Raw genomic sequence first — 13,939 nt, 5'->3', positions numbered from 1 at the left:
TTATATTGTTAGAGCGAAGTCTATTCGCCGTTATGTCGTCATGTTGGAATAAGGAGAGGTGCCCACGGGAAGGCTTGAGTGCCACGGCCCGGGGTTGGGATAAGGGAGGAACCTACGGGAGGGCTGGAGTGCCATGGCCCGAGGTTGTAGGCCTCACTCTTACTATATGAAACTAAGGAAGTTTTAAAAATGAGTAAAGAGTTACTCTGTAACGTCTTTGAGAAAGAAATGATTTTGTCTTACGAGACGAGTGGATTTTGATTCACTGAACGATATACTATTTTCCAAATGATTATGTTTTCAAACCTTTGTCTACTTTTGAGTGACATCGGATTTCCTTACTTAGCCGTCGCGCTAACTGCACTTCAATGTGTTTCTTATCAGTTGCAGTTTAGTGTGGGACCCTGTAGCCGATGAGCTCGGGATAGAAGGGAAGTACAGGTTGAGGTCTACTCTTCGATGTAGACAGGGATTGTTATTAATGTTGTAAGTTTAGCCTGTGCACTTAGAGTGGAGTTTGTCAAAGAGGTGATAGAATTCACTCTAGGTGTGGCGGTAGCACCCGGTTTTCTGTTGATATGATGTAAGCTTCCGCAACGTTTTATTACGGATTTTGTAATAAATGTAAGAGTTGAAAATTGGGGTGTTACACGTGCCGAGTCCTTCGGTGTGAATAATTGCAGGTGCTCGGTGCAAGTAAATTGCAAGCGAGTCTTTCGTGCAAATAAATTGCAGGCGAGTCCTCCGGTGCAAATAAATTGCAGGCGAGCTCCTGATGAGATGCAGATCTTCAGAGCTTCAAAGTCTTCTGATCTTCAATGCCTTCAATGCCTTGTTCAATCTTCAAAATGATACCACTATTTATAGTGGTGGGGTGTAGAAAAAAACTAACAAACCCTATCCCTTGAATTTAATTTAATATTTTGAATTAAATTCAAGGAAGGTACCTGGACACCATCATGTCCAGGTTCGTGATTTTATATTTTTGAACTGATTTATCATACCCACATCTTTCCAAAAATTATATGATCCACATGTATTTTTGATGGGCCAAACCCAGTCCAAGCCCGTCAATTTGAGCAGCCCAATTGATCCAATAAACTGGTCCAACTTATATATTGAATTTGGGCCAGCAGTTCAGCAACAATTACTTTAAATTAATTAATTAGACAAACCAATCATTTATTGGGCTATTTAATCAACCCAATTAAATAAATATTAGTCCAATTAACAAAATTAAAGTAATTGATCTAATAACCCATTATCTGTCACGGTCTGATAATTCAGTGTGTTACACTGACGTAATAACCAACTACACCACAAAACCAACTGTTTTCCAGAACTGCACTTGCTGTAATTAAACTATATCATGCCTAGCTTCTAGTAACAATGACAATTTCAATCTCCCACACAGATATCCACCCAATCATTATGAATTTATGATCCACAAATATCTGCGATCCATAAATAAAATTGACATTATTTGAATATAGATGAGTTAATTCCAGGGTCTATGTTGATTTTCCATAATTAGTCCCCGACTTTTAATTTGGACAATTTAAATCCATTGACTTTCAAATTCTTTCCAATGTTGGTCCTTTAGTCAAATTTTGGTTAAATTGAGGTCAAATAAAGGGGTAAAATTGTTCATTCACCAATATAGTATATGATTACTCGTATTTCTCCTATCCTATACACTATATATATGAATATAATCTTAGTCGAAGAGACTTCGAATGAGATTAATGGCTTCGATTGAGACTTCGACTGAGATTATATTCATATATACAGCGGATAGGACAGGAGAAATACGAGTAATAATACAATAAACATGTAAACGGACAATTTACCCTTTCATTTGACCTCAATTTAACCAAAATTTGACGAAAGGACCAACATTGAAAAGAATTTGAAAGTCAAGGGACCTAAATTGTCCAAATTAAAAGTCGGGGACTAATTTTCAAAAATCAACATAGTCGAAGGACCATTGCTGGAATTAACTCAATATAGATTGTTGGAGTATTGAAAGTACATTATTTTGTATACTATTAAATAATGTATATTCAGTATACAAATAACGTACTTTTATGTTAAAAATGTACATTGTATTAAGGGAAAGTAAATTATTTGAATACTAAAAATATATTATTTTATACTCCCTCTGTCCCATTTTACCTGTCCTATTTACTATTCATTGGTCAAACCAACTCCTTTTTCATTGCTTATTTTCTTTTGTAATTTTTTATTATTTTTAAATTTAATTTTTTGCGTTTAATAGTACTTTTAATGTAGTTTCTAAATATATAAATTTTATATATTAATGTTAAACTTCATATTATGAAAAATTAGATTAAAAATAACTTCAGTCAAGCCTCGTTAAACGAATCAGACATCCAAAATGGGACGGAGGTAGTATAATATACATTTAGTATACAAATAATGTAACCTGGAGAGTGTGGTTGAGTAGAAGGGACTTATCCATCTTTAACCGCCAAGGGTTTAATCTTTGGCTTTGGGANAGTGTGAATAATTGCAGGTGCTCGGTGCAAGTAAATTGCAAGCGAGTCTTTCGTGCAAATAAATTGCAGGCGAGTCCTCCGGTGCAAATAAATTGCAGGCGAGCTCCTGATGAGATGCAGATCTTCAGAGCTTCAAAGTCTTCTGATCTTCAATGCCTTCAATGCCTTGTTCAATCTTCAAAATGATACCACTATTTATAGTGGTGGGGTGTAGAAAAAAACTAACAAACCCTATCCCTTGAATTTAATTTAATATTTTGAATTAAATTCAAGGAAGGTACCTGGACACCATCATGTCCAGGTTCGTGATTTTATATTTTTGAACTGATTTATCATACCCACATCTTTCCAAAAATTATATGATCCACATGTATTTTTGATGGGCCAAACCCAGTCCAAGCCCGTCAATTTGAGCAGCCCAATTGATCCAATAAACTGGTCCAACTTATATATTGAATTTGGGCCAGCAGTTCAGCAACAATTACTTTAAATTAATTAATTAGACAAACCAATCATTTATTGGGCTATTTAATCAACCCAATTAAATAAATATTAGTCCAATTAACAAAATTAAAGTAATTGATCTAATAACCCATTATCTGTCACGGTCTGATAATTCAGTGTGTTACACTGACGTAATAACCAACTACACCACAAAACCAACTGTTTTCCAGAACTGCACTTGCTGTAATTAAACTATATCATGCCTAGCTTCTAGTAACAATGACAATTTCAATCTCCCACACAGATATCCACCCAATCATTATGAATTTATGATCCACAAATATCTGCGATCCATAAATAAAATTGACATTATTTGAATATAGATGAGTTAATTCCAGGGTCTATGTTGATTTTCCATAATTAGTCCCCGACTTTTAATTTGGACAATTTAAATCCATTGACTTTCAAATTCTTTCCAATGTTGGTCCTTTAGTCAAATTTTGGTTAAATTGAGGTCAAATAAAGGGGTAAAATTGTTCATTCACCAATATAGTATATGATTACTCGTATTTCTCCTATCCTATACACTATATATATGAATATAATCTTAGTCGAAGAGACTTCGAATGAGATTAATGGCTTCGATTGAGACTTCGACTGAGATTATATTCATATATACAGCGGATAGGACAGGAGAAATACGAGTAATAATACAATAAACATGTAAACGGACAATTTACCCTTTCATTTGACCTCAATTTAACCAAAATTTGACGAAAGGACCAACATTGAAAAGAATTTGAAAGTCAAGGGACCTAAATTGTCCAAATTAAAAGTCGGGGACTAATTTTCAAAAATCAACATAGTCGAAGGACCATTGCTGGAATTAACTCAATATAGATTGTTGGAGTATTGAAAGTACATTATTTTGTATACTATTAAATAATGTATATTCAGTATACAAATAACGTACTTTTATGTTAAAAATGTACATTGTATTAAGGGAAAGTAAATTATTTGAATACTAAAAATATATTATTTTATACTCCCTCTGTCCCATTTTACCTGTCCTATTTACTATTCATTGGTCAAACCAACTCCTTTTTCATTGCTTATTTTCTTTTGTAATTTTTTATTATTTTTAAATTTAATTTTTTGCGTTTAATAGTACTTTTAATGTAGTTTCTAAATATATAAATTTTATATATTAATGTTAAACTTCATATTATGAAAAATTAGATTAAAAATAACTTCAGTCAAGCCTCGTTAAACGAATCAGACATCCAAAATGGGACGGAGGTAGTATAATATACATTTAGTATACAAATAATGTAACCTGGAGAGTGTGGTTGAGTAGAAGGGACTTATCCATCTTTAACCGCCAAGGGTTTAATCTTTGGCTTTGGGAATGGAAAAGCGGCAATCCAAAAAAAAAGTATACAAATAATGTACATTTATTATATTAAAAATGTACTTTTTTATTATCCACACACCACTATGTGGAGTGTGGACCATGTTCCACATAATAATTTTCTATATCCACCCCACATGGATCGGATTTTTTGGTGATAGTGGATGGTAGGTCTTTAAAAAATTAAACCAGTAGTGGGTTGGGTTGATTTCAGAATTTACACGTACAAAACCCACCTAGAAGTCTAGAACCCCAAGAAACCCACCATATGTGTGTGTGTGATTTTATATATGTAGTAAATTCCACCAAATTTCCTTCGACTTTGAGGAATTTCCAATTTTGGTCTTCAACTTTCAAGTATACCATAATAAGTTCTCAAACTTCTCTAATCTACCACTAATAGTTCTCTGAGTTTGAGATGCTACGAACATGTGTCCTCAACTTATAAATTTACCATAATATGTCATCCAACTTCTCAAAAACTACCACAAATATTTCTCTATTTTTTATTTTATTTTTATTTTTTTTGGTAAATGACTTTTAAAAATTGTACTATTATGTATTTTGGATTATTTAGGTATTAGTTTGATAGATTGAATATAATACCCAATAGGCTAATACTATAAATTGTATTTTATATTTCAATCACAAATAATTTTTATTTTTTTCTTAAGTTATACGTGTCATTTGGAAACAAATATTAAAATTTATCAATTTATTTTCACAGTTATGAAATTACCCAATTGTAAACTCTAAACATTAACTCATAATTTTGAATACTCATTTTTTTACTATACTTGGTAAAAAAAAATAGTAGACATAATAGCTTACTCTACAAATCTTCGTATTTTTTAAAATTAAAAAAAAATCTCTAAAAAAACATGTAAGTGAAATTTTTTACACGTCTAAATAATCCAAAATACATAATATGTACATTTAGATACAATAAGTGTGTTTCTAATTATAATACAATATTTTTAAGACTCATTTACAAAAAAATAAAAATAAATAAAAAATAAAAAATAGAGGACTATTTGTGGTATCTTTAGAGAAGTTGGATAATATATTGTGGTAAGTTTGTAAGTTGAGTACCAAAGTTGGTAGCATCTCAAATAAGTTGAGTACCAAAGTTGGTAGCATCTCAAACTCATAGGACTATTAGTGGTAGTTTAGAGAAGTTGGATGACTTATTATGGTAGACTTGTAAGTTAAGAACCAAAATAGTAATGCCTCAATTAAAGTCAAAGGATTTTGGTGGAATTTACTAACTGGGTTTCGTGGGGTTCTAGACTTCTAAGTGGATTTTGTATGTAAAATCTGAATTCAACCCAACCCATTGCGGGTTTAATTTTTTAAAGACCTACCACCCACTATCAGAGAAAAAGAATTCAATCAATGCGGGGTCAAAAACAAGGATTAAAACCTAGACCTTAGCTTAAAGATGGATAAGTCCCTTCCACTCAACCACACCCTCCAAGTTATATTATTTGTATATTAAATGTAAATTATACAAAATAATATATTTTTAGTATTCAAATAATTTACTTTCCCTTAATATAAGGTACACTTTTAATATACTAAAAGTACATTATTTGTGTACTGAATATACATTATTTGATAGTATACAAAATAATATACTTTCAATACTTAAACAATATATATTCAAATAATGTAAATTTTATTTATGAATTGCAGAGATGTGTGGACCATAATGATTGGGTGAATATCTGCGTAGGAGATTGAAATTGTCAATTTTACTAGAAGCTAGGCATGATATAGTTTAAGTATAGCAAGTGCAGTTCCAGTAAGCAGTTGGTTTCGTGGTGTAGTTGGTTATCACGTCAGTCTAACACACTGAAGGTCTCCGGTTCGAGTCCGGGTGAAGCCACTCTTTTATTTTTATTACTTTAAGAATAACGTGAGATGGCCTTTCTGATAGTTATTATTTTCCAGCTGCCCACGCGATTGTGTTTATCATAACTTTCAACTTTGTTGATTGAGCCTTTATATAATATCCTCTTTACTGTGTTGGTTTCTCCATTTATGGAGTATCTCTTAGGGGTGGCATTTCGGAGATACTCTTAGGGGTGGCATTTCGGTCTTCGGTTCGATTTCTTTTGATTTTGGTTTTTCGGTTTTAAAAAAATTTAAACCATTCGGTTTAACATTAGAGTTCGGTTCGGTTTCGGTTTGAATTTGTTTCGGTTTGATTTTCGGTTCGGTTTAAGTCCCAAATTTTAGCGTTTCCTAATTTTCTGAACATACTATCACATTATCCATATCCAAAATCTAAACATTATATAACAAAATTAAAATAGCAATTCAAAGTCCAAACATATACTACTAAGTACTAATTGTTAGGTAAAGAACAATTGTAACAAACAACAAAAGTGCAAAGTAGAGAACAAGCTATAAAGAATTCAAATAAAAAATTTAAGAAATACCAGGGAGAATATGAATTAAACGACGAAGTAGGCGTCAAGGGACTTAGATTTACTTCTTTATTATTATTATATTTTATTGTTGTTGTTGCTGTTGTTATTACTAGTATTATCATTATTAATTATTATTATTATTATTATTATTATTATTATTATTAAAACCTAACAAAGTTCGGTTCGGTTCGATTTTTACTAAACCGTTCAGTTTACAAGAATCCCGAACCGTTCGATTTTGTATTACTAGTTCAGTTCGACTCGACTCGGTTCGGTTTGGTTTGATTCGGTTCGGTTCGGATAAACCAAACCGAAATGCCACCCCTTAGTATCTCTTTTGTATGTCTTCCACTATTGAGACACCAAATCAATTAGCCACCAAAAATTAAGATATCAAAAAAAAAAATCCCTCTTATAATTTCTTAATGTTCATTTTTGGGTTCAATATATTCTTCTCAGTTTTTCCATGAGATTAAAATATTCATTTTTTTTAGTACAGATTAAAATATTCATTATTTTCTCTTAGTTGAATAATATTTCACCTTATTATAAGTAAATGAGGTATGATATCTTAATTTATCGAATTTAGAATGTGTGTTAGTCTTCGGGTGTTATTAATGAGCTAAAGAAGGTGTAGTGATAGTGTTAGAGCGGGAAGCAACTTGGCCCAATGAAATGTGACCTAGACCAAGGTTTGGAAACATTTCAATTGGCTATTTTTTATCCGACATTTCATTTTGGCATTGTTTGACAAATGGCGGTTAGGGAATTGGTTAACGGATTGTGTTAGCAGTTTTGACCAGCGAATTGTTTTAGCTATTTATAAAAAGATGTTTGGTAAAATTAATTGTTTATGGGTAGCGGTTAACAAGTCAAAAGATGTATATTAACATGTTACATGTGTATATTTTATATAAATAATTCATTAATTATTAATTATATAATAATTTTTAATTAAAAAATTATAATCTAAATAAATAACATAAATATGTAAAAAAATAAATAAAAATAATTATTAATTATTAATTATATAATATTTTATCTAATTATATTTTAAATAATAATTTATTATTAATATTTATACTTTTTTTATATAATATAATAAAAAAGTAAAGTAAAAAAATAATAATGGAGCATGAGACTCTCTTAAAAGGGAAGCCTCATGCTCAATTTGCCAAGGGCCATTACGGAACCAAAATTAGATTTGGCAAACAGCCAAAGCTAAACGCTACAAATTGCAGCGTTTAAAAAGTTGGCGATGTGTCATCAAACAGCTGTCTAAATCTGCCGTTAACTAAACAACATTTTGATAAAGTCAAACCTCTAAAGTAATTAAATCCGTCAAAATCTTGTCAAAACGCCATTTGCCAAAGGGAAAAATGTACAAATAGGCCATTAAACTATTTGGGGATAACAATTAAGCCATCGAACTCCAATAAGCTTCAAATTCATTTATGAACCTGTAAAAAAAAAAAGTAATTAGCCTTTTTAACAGGTTACCAACAGGTTTTTGCTGATTGGGATGCCACGTGAATTTTTATTTTATATTTTTATTATTATTATTTTCTTACTAAGCATTTGGCCCAAAAAAAAAAACTAAGGATTTAATTTGACCCTCAACTATAGCTTCTTTATTTTCCGTTTTTTCTCTCTTTCGCGATTGTTTGTGGTATTTACGATATTTTTGAAAATGCATGTAATTTCTTAAACTGAATGCATTTCCAAAAATATCACAAATACCACAAACAATCGCAAAAGAGAGAAAAAACGTAAAATAAAGACGCTATTGTTGAGGATCAAATCCTTATTAGTTTTTTTATTTTTTTTTGGTCAAATGCTTAGTTGGAAAATAATAATAATAAAACGTGGCATCCGCATCCCAATCAGCAAAAACCTGTTGGTAACCTGTTAAAGAGGCTAATTGCTCTTTTTTTACAGGTTTATAGATGAATTTAAAGCTTATTGGAGTTTGATAACTTAATTGCTATCTCCCAAGTAGTTCAATGCCCTATTTGTACCTTTTCCCTTTGCCAAATAAGCCCTTTGTAGTCATTGCTACATCATATGACTTTCCCTACCACATAAACTTCACCAAGACCACTATTGCCACCTCATGAATGCTATTTTATAAATAATAAGAGACCTATTCCAAATATATAAATGTGGACTTTAGACTTTATTTTATTATTGCAAACATTTTAATTTCATCCTTTATAGACTTGTTGGTTTATTAGAACTCTTTATATATCAACTAGGCTGACAAATATATATATATATATATATATATATTCATAACGTACAAAATACTATAAATATAATATATGTTTATATAAGTGAATAGAAAGGGATATTCGTAATACTTTTGTTATTAAATTAATAGTAAATTATCCGTGCGATGCACGGATAATTTTTTTATTATATATTATATATTTAAATAATAAAATTAATGATAAAATTATAAACAATTCTAATAATTGAAAGTGTACATTTATTTGAAATTATAAGATTTGTTGTATATTAGTGTTGAAATTGATTACTTCAAAATTATATTAGGAAAAGTCTAAACAAAAAATAGAAGGAAGAGCATGACTAATTGATATTATTTTAAGTAACAAAAATATACTATAATCAAATGAAGTGAATCGCTATGTTTAATTACCATAGTAAGACTAAAGTGTTAAATACATGTTGGTAATATTGACATAAGAGTTAATTCCACCAGAGGTCCTTTGTCTTTGGTGGCAATTGTAAATTTAGTCCGAGACTATCGTTTTTGCCATTTAACATCCCAGACTATTAGTTTTTGGACACTTTTAGTCCTTCTCATGACTTTTTCTATTTTTAGTAAGGGGATTTTTGTCTCTTCATATTGTTCTTTTGTTATTTTTTCCGATTTCAATCGGTTTAATTGGTTTAGGGCTTTAGGTAACTGATTTTTAGTAACCAGATTTTTCAATCAGGTTTTAGTAAAGTCCTAAACCAATTAAATTGGTTGAAATCGAAAAAAAATAACAAAAGAAAAATATGAAGAGACAAAACTGCCCTTACTAAACATATGAAAAATCATGAGAAGGACTAACAGTGTCCAAAAACTAATAGTCTGAGATGTTAAATGGCAAAAACGATAGTCTGGCACTAAATTTGGAATTGCCATCAAAGACAAGGGACCTATGGTGGAATTAGCTCATTGACATAATATGTGTGTGTTTAATTTTTTTAAATTATGGACGTAATATGTGTATGTTTATTTTTCTTTAATTACTCACCGTAATATGTTTATGCTTAATTTCCTATATGGACAGGAAATTTATCATTAATTCCAATAAAAATGAGGTCGTTTTATTATGATTACTATATGGTAATTAAGGAGTATATATTATTCTTAATTAATATTCTGCTAATATTTGGATCTTAGTACAAAATTACCAACATGACTTATGACCGGGGTTCCTATATTTGGATCATAGTACAAAATTACCATTTAATATTATACAATTATATTAATATATTATTTCGTAACCTCCATACTATTAATACGTATGAATAATTATATTATTATATTATTATTATTATATATTATATTATATATGTAACCTCCATATACTATTAATACGTATGAATGGAAGAATGGAAGATAACCAATTACCATAATAACCAATTATAATTAATACATATGAATGGCTGATTTTTATGAATATATATATATATATATATATATATATATATATATATGTGTGTGTGTGCACTTGTTTAGGTAAGATCATGAGATCAGATCTTGTGCATCCATGTAATATTTTTTAATGGTCTAGATTGATTGACACACACACTTCGTTCGCACACATTTAACCACCGTTCGCACACACTTCAACTTTGAATCTTAATCAATCTAGACCATTAAAATATTTTGAGATCAAATCTTGTACATCAATCTAAAAAATTTTAATGGTCTAGATTGTTTGACACACTACTTCGTTCGCACACATTTAATCATCGCTCGTACACACTTAATCACCGTTTGCACACATTTAATCACCATTCGTACACACTTAACCACCGTTCGCACACATTTTATCACCGTTTGCATACACTTCAACTTAGAAACTTAAATCAATCTAGACCATTAAATTATTATATAGATGCACAAGATCTTATCTCACGATCTTACATAAACAAGAGATCTCCTAACTCTCTCTATATATATATATATGGATAATTAATAAAATCAATGGTTTTACTAAAATGCCCCTGACTTTGGGTAGGAAAATTTAGGAAGATGATATTGCTTTTATATATAGTATAGATTGCACTATGAAATAAGTATGATACAATGATTTATGGGATGAAACATCTAAATTTACAACATATTGTTAGAAATTTTGTTCTGGATTTGATGAGGTGACAAAGGATTAAACACTTCATGCGTGTAACCACTTTCCTATAAGTTTTTAAATCTAAATCACACAAGCAACCACTACAAGAATGAAGACATTTAGTGACAAATTATTTGTGACACTTCATAATTTAGTCACAAATAATACTCTTTTTTGGGACCAAAAAAATAATTCGACACTATTATGCGGGATAATTGTGATAACATTTTTTGGTCATGGATAATATGGTAATTATGACAAGTAAATATTTGTTGCGAATAAGTTGTCAATATTACTAGAATAATAGTGTCGTAACATACGTTGTCACTATTTGTTGTCACTAAATATATGTGCATTTTGGCGGCATTATAAATATGGCGGGAACGAATGTAATTGTAACAAAATATAATGTAGACACAAATTTTTGTACGCGTTGTTGCACACACCTAATTATATTAATTTCATCATGATTTAAAGCAGTGGACTCAATACTAGAAAACTTCAAACACAAACTAATAGCTAGTAACCATTAACCAACAGCACACTAACAAATGTATATACACCCTACAATCAGTACTACAACCATATATAGCAAACCAACCCTAACATAACATGTGTGTGTAAACACAAGAACCAACGCATGCACTAACTGTCAACCCTCACCCCAACCTATTTGGTTTTCATATGATAATAACTGACTTATTTACTAATGAGAATGTGATTAATTTTTGAAATAATTGTAATATTTGTGTTTTATAATATCGATCTATATATATGATTTTTTTTCTTTTTAAATTTTTGAAATTAGTCATGCCACAAAATTAGATATGCTAGATAAATAAGGAATAAACAAAAGAATATATATATATATATATATATATATATATATATATATATATATCAATAACAAAATTACTTAAATAACCATCTATCATTTAAAAACACGTGATATCCTTAAAATCAATCAGAACCATTGAAAACAAATATTGAAGGATCATGACCTGATCTTAGAATCTCATCTAAATATGTGATCTCATATGATCCTCTATATATATAGACTAGTATTAAATTTAATATTATGGAAATGGAGAGAATATTTAAATATAACATATTAATTACAAACATTATCGCTCTGGAGTTATTATATACGGATAGTACTCCTTGAGGGAACAACTAATATTTTGTGGTCATTTTTGTTAAACTCCAAATATGTGCAAACAATTTTTTTTTGTCAAAACTTACTTATAAATTAAGTACTTTGTACTCAGTGAAGTGTTAGAGGTTTTGTGGTGTAGTAGGTTATCACGTCAGTCTAACACACTGAAGGTGTCTGGTTTGAGTCCGGGCAGAGCCAACGTTTTTGTTTGCCTTGGACACTCAAAAACACCTTACAGTTATTGTTTGTTATGATTGTAATATTTATTACGGAGTATCATTGATCTAAACACTGATAATACTTCTTAATTATTGCATGCTATTTATTGGCTAGAGTGTCTAGCGGCGTAGGCAACTAAGTTATTCGAGTATATTGTTTTCATTATTCCCATTTAGGGTTATGAGTTGCTAGACTATTATAATCCCACATACTAATCAACTAGACTATTATAAATTTATAATCCCACAAACTAGTCAACTAAATAAGTTAGATGGTTGGTTGAGTACATGGCTGAAAGAATATAGAAGATGAGCGACCGAACAAGCAAAAAATACCACTCGGCGCTAAGGGCGCCTAGTCGGCCTGTTAGTCGGTCAGCCAACTAAAAGCTGCTTAGGGCTGAATTCTCCTCTGCCTAGGGGTGCCTAGCGCCTGGTCGGCCATCTAGGCCGATTTATACAACACTGGAATAAAGTATGTATGTTCATTTCTTTATTTATTCAATTCTTCTAATATTGCAAATTTGCAATGCATCTGAAGCATCCATACAAGGTGCAACACATAAATAATGTTGTGATTAGTTCTTAGTTTTTTCCTATAAACTTGTTCTCATAAGATCCAATACATTTATATATATATACACACACATATATATATATATATATATATAATCTAATTAATACGCACATGTTTTTGCACAAGCAGCAAGGGTATATAGACGATCGACAGATTATATTGTTGTGGTAATTCCATTTTGAATGTCTTTTTAGGTTAATTCTAAGAACACGGACAACATACATCACGCAGTTTCAAAAAAGTAACCAATTAAAAGCTAGAAGGAAGATGAAATATGTTGGATATGTATGGAAGAAAGATCACTGATTTTGTCTGCCATTCTAACAAGGTAGTTCAGATCTTCAAAACATCTATATACTGATAATTAAGGTAATATATTATATGGTGCATTACTTCCATACAAGCTTCTATTAATTAAGGTAAGACTTTATTATGATTGGAAGTGTGATTAGGGAAGGGATACAATTATCATATTGATGGCATATGGATAGTATAAATAGAGCCATTTGGTCATCTCACTACTTAACAATTCGTTATTCATACACCATCAAGAGAGGGTTGAGAAAGTGAGAGAAACTATACAGTTACTCTGCCGCAACAGTCCCGTGACTACATAACCTTCATCAATCGGAAGCTATGGCTAGCTGGAGGTTAGTACTTTAAAGATTCATATATCACGTGTTTATGTTTGATAAGGATTAAATCCTCTATGTATTGAAGTCCATAGTAGTATATGTAAAGTATGAACTAAAATGGAAGAATTTAGGCCAAAATCACTCTTGTATTCATTGATCTTCCATAGAGTAGAG

General features: G+C 30.6%; 2 non-coding genes across 2 annotated transcripts; both read left to right on the top strand.

The window, feature by feature from the left end:
* Positions 1 to 6,188: 6,188 nt before the first annotated feature.
* Positions 6,189 to 6,262, top strand: TRNAV-AAC. The gene has a single exon. It is a non-coding gene; the product is annotated as a tRNA-Val (tRNA).
* Positions 6,263 to 12,459: 6,197 nt separating this feature from the next.
* Positions 12,460 to 12,533, top strand: TRNAV-AAC. The gene has a single exon. It is a non-coding gene; the product is annotated as a tRNA-Val (tRNA).
* The last annotated feature ends 1,406 nt before the right edge of the window (positions 12,534 to 13,939 follow it).

The sequence above is a fragment of the Ipomoea triloba genome, chromosome 11 (genome assembly GCF_003576645.1).
Source record: "Ipomoea triloba cultivar NCNSP0323 chromosome 11, ASM357664v1".
Classification (NCBI taxonomy): domain Eukaryota; kingdom Viridiplantae; phylum Streptophyta; class Magnoliopsida; order Solanales; family Convolvulaceae; genus Ipomoea; species Ipomoea triloba.
This window is presented reverse-complemented; position numbering and strand designations above follow the sequence as displayed.